The 14699-nt window shown below is 36.4% G+C and overlaps 1 pseudogene; it reads left to right on the top strand.

The window, feature by feature from the left end:
- Positions 1-3107: 3107 nt before the first annotated feature.
- On the top strand, positions 3108-6555 carry LOC138856978 (uncharacterized; annotated as a pseudogene).
- The last annotated feature ends 8144 nt before the right edge of the window (positions 6556-14699 follow it).

Consider the following 14699-nt stretch of genomic DNA (forward strand, 5'->3'; position numbering starts at 1 on the left):
CGTCATGCACCGAATTTGGTTGAAATCGAGATATGGGTTTTCACCTAAAGGTGGGCTGTGCCACGCCCACTGTCCAATTTTGAACGCGGTTCCTATAAAGTCATCTCATACCATCCCAGAGATAAAATTTAATGTCTCTGGCGTGTTTAGTGCTTGATTTATCGCGCTTTTAGTAGTTTTTAACAGTACCGTTATATGGGGAGTGGGCGGCGTTGCCACCCGATTTCACCCATTTTCACACTGTAGGTAGAGGTTCTAACATTTGCTCCCAGTGAATTTTGTTATTATTGCATTAGCGGTTTAGGAGATATGCACATTAAACCTATTAGGAGCGGGACCACGGCCACTTTAAAAAAAAAATTTTAACTGCAGATGCCCCTCTCTATTGTGATCCTGTATACCAAATAAGAGTCTTGTATCTTGTTGTGGAGCTTAGTTATGGCAACTTATTTGTTTTTGAATAAAAGCGTTTTGTGGGCGTGGCAGTGGTCCGATTACGCCCATCTGCAATACCAACCGTCTCACGGTATCAAGAAACGTGTCTACCAAGTTTCATAAAGATATCTCAATTTTTACTCAAGTTAGAGCTTGCACGGACGGACAGACGGACGGACGGACAGACAGTCATCCGGATTTCAACTCGTCTCTTCATCCTGATCATTTTTATATACATAACCCTATATCTAACTCGATTAGTTTTAGGTGATACAAGCAACCGTTAGGTGAACAAAACTATTATACTCTGTAGCAACAGGTTGCGAGAGTATAAAAAGTAATATATTTACAACTATATATATATATAAATATAGGCACTCAGCAAAACTTTACAAAAACGCGTTGCATGTATGCATGTACATATATGTATATGTTCACATGCCAATATAACTAAAAAGTATACGGTCAAAACGGATTAGCATATACAAACTAATTTTACAATCAGTTTCAACAAAAAAAAAAAATTTTTTAACTACAGCTTTGGGCAGCAAACTAAAATTTTTTACTACAACCGTATTATAGCAAATATTTAATACAAAACTATTTTAATAGCAAGCTAATAGCTTTCAATTTAGTTCAAAGAGTTATAAATGCAATCTGATAAATCAAAGAGGTTAAACCACGAACACCTCTATCATTAGAAATTCCAAAAATAGCTGATTATGATAAAGCACAAGGCACACCCGCAGAAGCTACACGCTCAAAGCAGGGTGCAAAACAAAAAAGAACCAAAGACAATTCACTGTCAAGGTTCATAACTGAAAGTGACAGTTTTATTAGATACTGCACACGGTTTTCGGCTTCGTCTATTAACGACAATACAGAATCAGTCCTAAATTTAAAAATTCAAAGCATAGATAATATATGGGCACGCGTTCTGACTGCGTACGATAAAATATTAGATACAGACGACGCTGAACTCCCAGAAAACATTAAAGCTTCGGCATCAGCCAAATATGAAAACTGCCTCGATCAGTACGAAACTACGAAGGCAATGATATTAGACCAAATAAATTTATTAAGGCCATGTAGAGCCACTACTCCTCCTCCGAGAGTAGTTACAAATCCAAAAGAAAACCTAGATACAGGTATATTTTTAAAAGTACCAGCTTGTGATACTGAAGTTTTTCATGGAGGTTATGATCAATGGCCGTCCTTCCAGGACATGTTCACTGCCGTGTATATCAACCATCCTAAACTTTCACGAGCACAAAAGCTGTACCATCTCAGGTACAAAACAAAAAGGGAAGCAGGCAGTATTGTCAAGCGTTTCGCTTTGAATGACGAAAATTTTAATCTGGCTTGGGATGCACTGGTCGAAAGATACGAAAACGAAAGAGTATTGGTAGATAACCAAATAACTATTTTAATGAATTTACCAAAAATTCAACAAGAAACCAGCCAAGAATTTCTAAAACTATACTCGACAGTGACTAATTGCACAGTCTACTAATTAGAAACACAAAATGTATCCACAGAATCGTGGGACCCTATCCTAGTAAATGTTTGCGCAGCGACACTACCTGATGCTGCTTTGCTACGATGGGAGCAATCACTAGTGGCAAGAAATAAATCGCCAAAATGGCATCAAATGAAAGAATTTTTAACAACTCAGTACGAAATAGCTGAGCGAGTAGATAAAAAGGTAGTTAAGCCAAAAGGTCATCAGAATGACTCAAATAAAAACCTTTTTAAACCCCAAGTCAGTAATAACACACAATATAATAGACACCTTAATAGAAGCCAAACATTCGTGTCAAATCAAACAAACCATTGGCAATCATTATGTGAAATCTGTAAAGGAGGACATAATATAAGATCTTACGAGAAATTTAAAAAAATTTCCGTTTCAGATAGAAATAATCTTGTCCGACAACATAAACTTTGCATCAACTGTCTGACCAATTCTCACGGGACAAAAGACTGTGAAAGCAAATTCAGTTGTGTGTACTGTCAACGACGACATCACTCATTGCTTCACATAACCAATTTTACAAATATGAAGCAAAATCATATACATAAAACCACGGGCCTAGTCGCGACAACCAAATCAGGTAATCCCGAAAATGAAGAGGAACACCCATGTTGCTCAAAAGCAGCAAAAGTTCAAGCGCTTCATTCAGAGAATGAAAGCAAAATTCTTTTACCCACAGCGGACATTGCTATAGAACATAAAGGAGATTTATTCAAATTAAGAGCATTAATAGATCAAGGCTCTCAAAGATCCTTTATATCATCAAAAGCTCAGAATTGCCAGTCAAAAATTCTAGTTTTCAAATTTCGGGAATGGGCGAAGAATTATACAAAATTCAAATAAAGTTTGCCCAATCACCATAGTATCTCCAAACGCGGATATACGAATAGATGCACAAGCCATTGTTCTACCGCAGCTCACTAATTTGCTTCCAAGCTATGAAGTAAATAAAAAACAGTGGGAAAAATGCTCATATCTCAAATTAGCAGATCCCAACTGCCATACCCATCACAAATCGACATATTATTGGGCAGCGACTTAATACCTCAAATAATTCTTGAAGGTATAGAGAAAATCTCAAATAAATTGTTAGCCCAAAACACAATCTTTGGATGGATATTAAGTGGCCAAGTCACAGAAAAAACTAACTCCTTTACAACTCAAGTTGAAAATATTTCAAACGAATATTTAAATAATCAACTCAAAAAATTCTGGGAAGCAGAAGAACTACCCCAAATCACAAAACCTTCAGAAGAAGACCTGGCATGCGAAGCCTATTACCAGTCCACAACAACAAGAAACGAACATGGCCGTTATGTTGTGCGACTCCCATTCAAGCCCACCTTTCCAGAAACGATAGCTCTAGGCCACTCGAGAATATCAGCAGTCTAGCAATTCCTAAGCTTGGAAAAAAGCTTGATAAAGAAAAGCGAGCTTAAATCAGCATATGATGACGTGATGGATGAATATCTTGACCTCAATCATATGGAAGAAGCTGTACCATATGAAAAAAATATCTAATTTTTCTATTTATCTTCCGCATCACGGGGTAATAAGACCAGACAAAATCACAACAAAAGTACGAGTTGTTTTTAATGCTTCAATGTGTACGAGCTCAGGCAAATCACTCAATGATGTACTATACACAGGGCCAACATTACAACCTGATCTCATGCAGCTAATACTAAATTGGCGCATGTTTAAATATGTTTTCAATGGAGATGTAGAGAAAATGTATAGCCAAATTTTAGTACATAACGATAACCAAGATTTCCAGCGGATAGTCTTCCGAAAATCAAGTTATAGTCCAATCAGCGACTACAAACTTAAAACAGTCACCTTTGGCATCAATTGTGCACCCTATTCAGCCATTAGGACATTACATGAAGTGGCAAAAACCTGTCAAACAAATTTGCCTTTAGCAACTTCTGTGCTACAAAAACAAACATACGTTGATGATATTCTATCAGGTAGCCACAGTCTCTCATTAGCTTGAGAATCACAATCTCAAGTGATCAAAGCACTAAATTCAGCCGGGTTCCCCCTAAAGAAAATTACATCAAATCATACGGAGATAAAAAAAAACATAAAAGGGGAAGACTTATTAGATACTAACTTCCTTAAATTTGAAAAGGCCAGTACTACAAAAACTCTCGGGATTCAATGGAATGCGATAACAGATCAATTCTCATATACAATTGAGTCAATATCTGCAATATCCGCCATAACCAAACGTCAAATACGTTCCTCGGTGGCAAAACTTTTCGACAACGCAGGATGGCTTTCGCCAATAATGATTCAAGCAAAAATCCTCGTTCAAAAATTGTGGCAAGACGGCACTGAATGGGATGAGCGAGTAAAACCCATACGTTTAACAAAGTGGGTTCAATTTGCAAACAATCTACATACCATCTCGGAAATTCGAATTCCTCGATGGGTAAATTTCGCACCTGACTATAATGTAGAATTACATTGCTTCTGTGATGCCTCTGAAAAGGCCTATTGTGCAACAGTTTACGTACGCACTGAATATGATAACAAAATATCTTCACGTCTTTTGGTAGCCAAAGTCAAAGTTGCTCCCCTGAAGACACTAAGCCTGCCACGGCTCGAACTGAATGGTGCACTTCTGTTAGCAAAACTGGTCTCAATTGTACAAACCCATCTGAAATTAACCAATCACAAAATGTACCTTTGGTCAGATTCAGATAGTTTTAGCATGGCTAGAAAAACCACCATATACCTGGAAGACTTATGTATCTAACCGTATATCTCAAATACTAGACTTAGTTGGCCCAGCCCAATGGCAATATGTTGCAAGTGCAGATAATCCAGCGGATCTTGGGACAAGAGGCTGCAAACTACTTCATCTCACCATCACTACACTCTGGTGGTCCTACGTGGTTAACAGAATCACAAGAAGTCTGGCCAAAGCCGCTCGCAATATAATAGCTCCTGAAATTCGGAGAATTGAAACCTTTCATATCACTCCTGATGAAGATGATGTATTACATCGATTTTCATTATTCCCAAAAGCACTAAAAGTAGTCGCTTACATGTTCAAATTTATCCAAAGACTCAAACAAAAGGTTAAAGGAATAACATTCCGACCTGCAACATGCCAATTTACATATACACTCTCTCGCTATTTCATTCGGGAGAAATCAAAATTAGTCGAAAGACGACCCCTCGATAAAGGAAGCTCACTTCTCGTTTTAAATCCTTTTTTGGACACTAAAGGATTAATCCGGGCACATGGAAGACTAGTGAATTCCAGCCTTAGTTAAAACGAACGACATATCATTATAATTCCCGAGAAATCCCGGTTTACTTATTTATTTTTAATATATCTTCACCAACTTATATTATATGGTGAGCATCGCTTGATGCAACAAATGGTCCGACTAGAATTTTATATACCGCGCCTAAAGCCACAAATTAAAAGAACGATTTTTATGTGTAAACAATGCACATTGTACAAGCACAAAATACGCACGCAGATCATGGCAGCTTTGCCACCTGAACGCTGCAATTTTCCTCTTCCTTTTACCATTACTGGGGTCGATTTTGCTGGACCTTTAAAGATAAAGGCCTCTATGTTAAGGTCTTCCTCATTCAGAAAAGGGTATGTGGTGGTCTTTGTATGTTTCATGACAAAGGCAGTACAGCTCGAGCTATGTTCGGATCTGTCTACTGCGGCTTTTCTCGCAGCATTTGCACGCTTTGTCGGACGACGCGGATTTCCATCAAAAATTATGAGCGACAATAGGAAAAACTTTATCGGAGCTCAAAGAGCCACATAGAAAGAGTTTGTAAAATTTACTAAAGAAGTCTCCCCAGAAATTGTTAAAAAATATGCACCACAAGGAATCGATTGGCAGTTTATACCCCCTTGTTCTCCCCACATGGGCGGACTCTGGGAATCAGCTGTAAAAAGCTTTAAGTCCCATTTAAAGAAAACGGTAGGTAATCATAAATTCAATTATGAGGAATTTACCACACTACTCGCTCGTATAGAAGCCGTACTAAATTCAAGACCCATCTCACCACTCTCGCAAGATCCATCCGATTTCACAGCTCTTACACCTGGACATTTCCTCAGAGGAGCTCCACTTCTCGCCATACCTGAGGCAGAAGGAGACTCACTCAATTTAATAGACCGATGGGAAAAAATTAAGATACTTCATCATGAATTCAGCCATAGATGGAAGGAAGATTTCCTTAAAGATCTCCATAAGAGACATCGGTGGAAAACGATCCAGAAGGAACCAAATACGGGCGAATGCGTCATCATACATGATGAATGCCTTCCTCCAACAGAATGGCGACTAGGCCGCATTGAAAAGGTCCATCGGGGACGAGATGGTTACATAAGAATAGTAGACGTACGAACACAAACTGGTATACTAATTCGATCATTAGTAAAATTGTGTTTTCTTCCGAACACCGAAGAACCGATTACACAAACCCCGCCAAGACAAGCGCATAATATCAAAACCGACAATTAATTCGTTTAACTCGAAATACTACCGTTTTATAATCCGTACATGTAAATCTAACACTAACAAACGCGATTAAAAATTAACCACAACATATATAGTTACATATACATATGTATATATATATATATTTAGGTATATATCTATTTTTCAAACCAAGCAACAAATATCATAATTCAAAATTATGAGCCAAACCATATTTTAATATATTCCTATTCCAATAGAAATGGACGTAGAAGATATCCATCTTCTCAGCAGTCAGAGATGCAAACGAGGAGCAGTTTGATGAGCATCTGCCTCCACGATGCAGTCTATGCCGTCGACCTCACGTCCTGAAGAGGTGCACTATCTTCAAGAGCATGAAGCCCGCTCAACGCCAACAGATCGCCAGAGCCCACGGACACTGTATGACTTGCTTGGCAGATAGTCACTCCACCTTTGACTGTGAGACCGACGGATCGTGCCAATATTTCCAACGACCGCATCATACTTTGTTCCATCGATTCTCTCGACGAGCAAATCCGTCCACAACACAGACCAGTCACCGGCACAGACAACAAGGGAATCCCGTCGAGCGCCAAAGAGTACATCGCCCGAAGCCATCCAGAGGGGCACGCTCACGGCCACCTCCACCACCATATGGTCATCGCAACCAGCGGCAAAGGTCAACCGGATTGAACGCCGTAGTGAGCACTCTGCAACAGTTGCAAAGACTTCTAGGCAATTAATTCGCCTAGGGGGCCGGGATGTTCATGCGACTTCTAATCCCGCGACATTTTTACAACTAAGCTCACAACCACCGTACAACATCATACCATACAACATAATACAATGCAACATCATACACCACCTACAACACACCATATCACTCACCAACACAACCATATACAATTAACCAACCACACTATACACCTACACTATACACCCACACTGCAACCACCGTTTTTTCCCGAATGATCAAAAGGGACCAGTCAGACCGGGATAGGCACTCTTCTCGATTTCATCCGTGACCTATAAGGTTCTACATTAAAAACGTTCCCGCAGAGTGATTTTCGTCGCATAAAATAAAAGTGAAATTATAAATTGGATGTGTATTATAAATTATTTAAAACCACAAATATAAGAAAGTGAACTTTTTATATTATAAAGTATTATCAAAAAATATATTATATAATACTAACGTTTAAAAAATTAATTAAAGAGTTTTTCACTAAAAGTAGTGCAATAGTAAAAGTGAGTATAACACCGTACCCGAGGTGAAAAAATAAGTGAAGTCAACAATAATTTTACTCTCGACAATCAGGAGTATTAAATAAAAGTAAGGTTTCTTTACAGTTTTTATTTTTCCAATTTTTTTAATTCATATTAAAATACTGGAAAACCGTGGAGTCAAAAATTCTGGTATGAATAAGGGAGGTTATGTTCAGCTAGCATTTCAGAATATTATAAATTCTTACCTAATTGTAAATAAAAAAATTTCTTCTAACGCATTGAACACCTCATATATATGTTTTAGTTAAATTTAATAATTTGTATATTATTTTAAAAAATTTCTGTACTTACGAATTTTAAACCACATGCGCGCAATCAGGCCAAGATTGAAAAGGAGACTTTTAAGCTACAAGTACTATGTTAACCAAAATTAGACTTTACATTTCCTATTATCAGACTATATGGTATATACTATGAAGCTTTATTAAGTGAAATTTTGTAATTTTTTCAGAATTGTTGGTAAGTCTAATTAAGGCGTAATCACACAAAATTGTATACAAATTCATTGATCCATTTTTTGGAATAAGCAAAAATCGAAGACGAAACAAAACGGGTCCAGACAAAACAGCTGTTTAAAATTAACTAAACATCAAAATGGGCGACCTTGTCAGCAAAAGGAAGGGATATGAGTATCAACATAACGCAACAAAACAATCGAAAATCGAAGACTTTTTGAAACCTCGTAAGTACGCAGGCTGGAATGTATATTTTTATACTCTCGCAACCTGTTGCTACAGATTATAATAGATTTGTTCACCTAACGGTTTGTATCACCTAAAACTAATCGAGTTAGATATAAGGTTCTATACCTATATATATATATAAATGGTCTGGATGACGAGACGAGATGAAATCCTGTGCAAGCTGTAACTTGAGTAAAAACTTAGATATCCTAATGAAACTCGGTACACGTGCACCTTGGCAAAAAAGTAATCAGATCACTGCCACGCACACAAAACGTTATTAAACGAAAACCTATTAATTGCCATAACTAAGCACTTAATTAAGATTTGAAACTGTAATTTTGCACTGGGAATCGCAGTAGCAATTAGCACCAGTTGGTCAAAAATGTTTAAAAAATGGGCATGGCCTCGCCTTCTAAAAGGTTTAATGTTTTGTATCTCCTAAACCATTCAATCTAAAATAACCAAATTCGGTCAGGACAAATCCCTTAAGCGCCATTATCGACACTGTAAAAATAAAATCGGATGATAGCCCTGCCCACTTCCCATATAACGGTACTGTTAAAAAATACTTAAAGCGTCATAAATCAGTAACTGGATACGCCAGAGACATTAAATTTTATCCCAAAATAGGTATGAGGGGATTTTCTAGGAGCCGCGGTCAAAATTGGACGATGGACGAAATCGGACTACAACCACGCCTACTTCCCATATAACACAAATTTAAATTCTATCTGATTCTTTCACTTTCCAGTATGCAAATCAAGCACGTCTTGGGATAATTTTGCACGGCGAAAACTTGACCTAGCCTCCATATAACTAATATCAGGATTTTCGAGCATCCGGCTGACTTTACTGCATATGATCGGTGATGGTATGTGAGGTACCTTATTGAAACCCTGAGAGCATTATTAGTCTGTGACATATTGGTACTATGTGGTATTGGCCAATATTTATTAAAATAACGTAAACACTACTCTATATATACTTCTATACTATATGTACTTCTCGTAATGATTTTCGTTATTCTATCAACTTTTATGTTGAGTATGTCGGTCAATGAGTATTAATTATTTATAAAATTGTTTCAAAATAGTTCTTGAGTATACCTTAGCAATGTCAAAATTAATGCAATGCCCGTCCCTTTCTCTATCCGCAATATACCCCCAAAATTATTTCTGTCTTTCCACCTGAATTTAAACTAAAATTCCACCTTCAATTAAATTAGAATGGAATTGGTCTACACCTAGGTGTAAAGCACATATCCCTAATATAATGAATTCCGATCCTCTGGTTGACGTTTTCCACATCAACTCAATATATTAAATTTAGCCTCTTCGGCCGAGTTAATATCACATACATATATCTCATTTGAAAAGGTATTTAATATAATTTTAGCTGACGTGAATATAGCAATAAATAAGTCTAAATTTATGGCCTTCAATATAATTCAAGAATATTTATTTATTTATTTCATCTGGTACATGTCTATAGAGATGTTTAATAACTGTGCATAGAACCAGGGCATTACAAATACAATATATTTAACAGCTTATTTCCTAATATTATAAATATTCTAGCATAGATAATAGTATATTACACTAAATATTGCGTAACAAAATTATGCATATAAATTATAAATTATACCAAGTAAGAGCAAAAATGAAACACTTAATAGATAGCTAAAATTTACTACATTGATAAGTTATTTATCCAGGATTTTAGATTTTTGTTAAGAGATTTTTTATTACATGTTAGAATCTTCAAATTATTAGGAAGCATGTTAAAGTACTTAATCGCTATATAATATGAATTTTTAATGCTAATTGACTTTTTAATTTTTGGTAATGTTAGAGTATTAGCTCTAGTTTGTACTTGTTTAGTAAGATATTGATTTACACTTTTTATAGTATTGTATTAGTGCCTTAACAATAAAAGTTTTCTTGATGTCAAGTGGCAAATTAGTTTCATAATTGTTTTCAAAGAACTTTAATAAACGGTTTTGCATATTTGTTATAGGCTGCAGAGCATTTTGTAGGCTCCACCCCAGGCAACTATTTCGTAATTGATTACACTTTCGAAAAGTCCATAGTATATAGTTTTTAAGATTTTTATGTCAACCCATTTACTCCGTTTAAAAAAGAGGAAAGCAAAGTATTTGACTTTTTTGGCCAGCTCGTTCACATGAAAATTCCATTTCATATGTGTATCAAAGTACAGACCCAGATATTTGCTGTAATCTACTCTTGAGAGTTCGCTGTTGTTTATATTTAGTATATAATTGACAGGTATACTATCACAATAACTGCCAAAAGTGATGTATTATATGTTGACTTGTCTATGTTAAAAGATAATTGATTACTTCGTAGCCATTTATTTAGTATCTCCAACCATCTATTCAGGCGTGTTTTAACTTCATTCCAATTTTTACCAGAGCAAAGCACTGCAGTACCATCAGCATAGGCTACGAGAGCCATTTCCGGTAGAGTATTGAAGAAGTCATTTATAAACATGATAAACAGCAGAGGACCCAATATTGTGCCTTTTGGCCCTTTCGTAAAGGTAGTTTTTAGGTAATTGGTGAGGTATTCCTCTAATCCCAAGCCTCCAGATTTTATCTAATAGTATTTCTTGATTTACAGTATCGAACGCTTTTGCTAGGCCTAGAAAGACTAGGACAGATGGTAAATTTTTATCAATATTTTTATAAATAAAATCTGATGTAAGAGTGAAAGCATCACTGATACCTCTATTTTTCATAAATCCAAATTGGTTCGGAAAAATTAAGCTATTTTTACTACAGAAATCATAAAATCGGATATATATTATTTTCTCGAATATTTTAGCAAGGTTTGAGATTAGAGAGATAGGCCGATAGTTATTTGCTAAGTGTTTGTCCCCGGATTTATGTATAGGTATAATATCAGCTTTTTTAAGTACAGAGAGCCAAATAGCTTTATTTATACATATATTGAAAATATGCTCTAATACTAATATCTTTGGCTATAAATTTCAAAATCTTACTGCTAATGCCGTTTACACCACCCGATTTATCTTCCATTTCTTTTATGATTTTTTCAATTTCAGTATAACTAGTTGGAGTAAGAAACATAGTATTAGGGTTATGCTTAACATTTTTATTTATGTCAATCGATATTTTATCAATTTTATTAGCTAATTCAACTCTAATATTACTAAAGAAAGTTATAAACTCATCAGCAATAACCTGGTGATCGGATATGATTTCATCATAACATACTAGATAATCCAGAACTGGCGTTACTTTAGTTTTTATACTCTCGCAACCTGTTGCTACAGAGTATAATAGTTTTGTTCACCTAACGGTTGTTTGTATCACCTAAAACTAATCGAGTTAGATATAGGGTTATATATATATAAATGATCAGGATGAAGAGACGAGTTGAAATCCGGGTGACTGTCCGTCCGTCCGTGCAAGCTCTAACTTGAGTAAAAATCGAGATATCTTTATGAAACTTGGTAGACATGTTTCTTGCTACCGTGAGACAGTTGGTATTGAGATGGCGTAATCGGACCACTGCCACGCCCACAAATCGCCATTAATCAAAAACAAATAAATTGGTATAACTAAGCTCCCCAATAATATACAATACTGTTATTTGGTACACAGGATTACATTAGGGAGGGGCATCTGTAGTTAAATTTTTTTTTTTAAAGCGGGCGTGGTCCCGCGTCTAATAGGTTTAATGTGCATATCTCCTAAACCGCTAATGCTATAATAACAAAAGTCACTGGGAGCAAATGTTAGAACCTCTACCTACAGTGTGAAAATGGGTGAAATCGGGTGGTAACGCCGCCCACTCCCCATATAACGGTACCGTTAAAAACTACTAAATGCGCGATAAATCAAGCACTAAACACGCCAGAGACATTAAATTTTATCTCTGGGATGGTATGAGATGACTTTATAGGAACCGCGTTCAAAATTGGACAGTGGGCGTGGCACAGCCCACCTTTAGGTGAAAACCCATATCTTGAGATCTGCTTAACCGATTTCAACCAAATTCGGTGCATGACGTTCTTTTCATATTTCTATGTCATAGTGCGAAAATGGGCGAAATCAACCACGCCTATTTCGCATATAACACCATTTTCAACTTCATCTGATTCTTTCACTTTCCACTATGCAAATCAGGCAACAATGACTGTATCGGGATAAAACTTTGCGTGAATAATGCGATTAAAGTATGCCACCATGTGGCCAAAAATTGTCTAAATCGAACCAAAACTGTTCAAACCCCTAAGTACTAAATATGTGGACCCCAGTGCCTATAGTTGACCTTCTACCGAAAATATCAGTCAATCCACAAAGAAATCTCAAACGAGTATACCATTTGACTTTGCGAGAGTATAAAATGTTCGGTTACATCCGAACTTAGCCCTTCCTTACTTGTTATGTATATTTTTTATGAGAATATATAAGAGAAATGAGAAGAGCAAAGGAAAAGAAAATATGTGTAAATACGATAATGTTATTGTTGTTTTTTTTTTCTTTCTGCCTTTGCTTATATGTTCTGAGCGATCCTGCTTGCTGCTTTATGGGCTTAAGGAGTATCGCTGGAAAGTTTGCAAGTCGATGAACTTGACTTATAAAATTGTTTTTGTATTTTGTCTTGTGGTGTGTTTGGAGACACGAATTAAGCAGGCAGGTATTTGAACAACAGTAATTTTTTTGGAACTTTTAGAATTAGTTAATTTATGTATGTACCATATGATTATGTAGGCATGTTAGAAAATATGTTACTTGCGATTAATAGCAAAAGGCAAAGTTTTAAAGCGCAAAAAATTTTGTATATAAATTATAGGTATATGCACATATGTATGTATGTATTTCTGTAATATGTTTAATTTTTTGTTTTTCTTAGCCTTTGCTTATGTGCTTTAGGTGATCCTGTTTGTTACTTGATTAGCCCAAGGGGTATCGCTGGAAATATTGCAAGTAGGAATACTTGACTTTGCAAATTTTTTTTTTTTTAAAGAATATAACGGTGTGTTTGGAGACACAAAATAAGCTGAGGCAGATACCGTATATTGTTTTCTTTTTCAGTTATTTTGTTCGGTTATTTATTTCTAACGAAATACCGATAAAACTGTAAATCAACATACATATGTGCATAAAATGCCTCTATTTTAAAATGTAATTGGAATGGACTCACTTTTTTTCCGCCAAGGGTTTTTGGGGGTAATACTTATGAATGTGTATGCTTCTTCTCTGTTTTAATTTTGTTCTTGTCTCCGGCGTTTTTCCTGTGCGTTACTGTCCTCCTCTCTGCGTGCTTGGTGGATTTAATTCCCGTGCTTTTTGTTGATTTTTATACTGTCGCAACCTGTTGCTACAGAGTATAATAGTTTTGTTCACCTAACGGTTGTTTGTATCACCTAAAATTAATCGAGTTAGATATAGGGTTATGTATATATAAATGATCAGGATGAAGAGACGAGTTGAAATCCGGGTGACTGTCTGTCCGTCCGTCCGTCTGTCCGTCCGTCCGTGCAAGCTCTAACTTGAGTAAAAATTGAGATATCTTTATGAAACTTGGTAGACATGTTTCATGGTACCGTGAGACGGTTGGTATTGCAGATGGGCGTAATCGGACCACTGCCACGCCCACAAAACGCCATTAATCAAAAACAAATAACTTGCCATAACTAAGCTCCGCAATAAGATACAAGACTGTTATTTGGTACACAGGATCAGATTAGGGAGGGGCATCTGTATTTAAAATTTTTTTTTTAAAAGTGGGCGTGGTCCCGCCTCTAATAGGTTTAATGTGCATATCTCCTAAACCGCTAATGCTATAATAACAAAATTCACTGGAAGCAAATGTTAGAACCTCTACCTACAGTGTGAAAATGGGTGAAATCGGGTGGCAACGCCGCCCACTCCCCATATAACGGTACTGTTAAAAACTACTAAAAGCGCGATAAATCAAGCACTAAACACGCCAGAGACATTAAATTTTATCTCTGGGACGGTATGAGATGACTTTATAGGAACCGCGTTCAAAATTGGACAGTGGGCGTGGCACAGCCCACTTTTAGGTGAAAACCCATATCTTGAGATCTGCTTAACTGATTTCAACCAAATTCGGTGCATGACGTTCTTTTCATATTTCTATGTCATAGTGCGAAAATGGGCGAAATCAACCACGCCTATTTCGCATATAACACCATTTTCAACTTCATCTGATTCTTTCACTTTCCACTATGCAAATCAGGCAACAATGACTGTATCGG

This window comes from Bactrocera oleae, chromosome 4 (assembly GCF_042242935.1).
Source record: "Bactrocera oleae isolate idBacOlea1 chromosome 4, idBacOlea1, whole genome shotgun sequence".
In the NCBI taxonomy this organism is placed as follows: domain Eukaryota; kingdom Metazoa; phylum Arthropoda; class Insecta; order Diptera; family Tephritidae; genus Bactrocera; species Bactrocera oleae.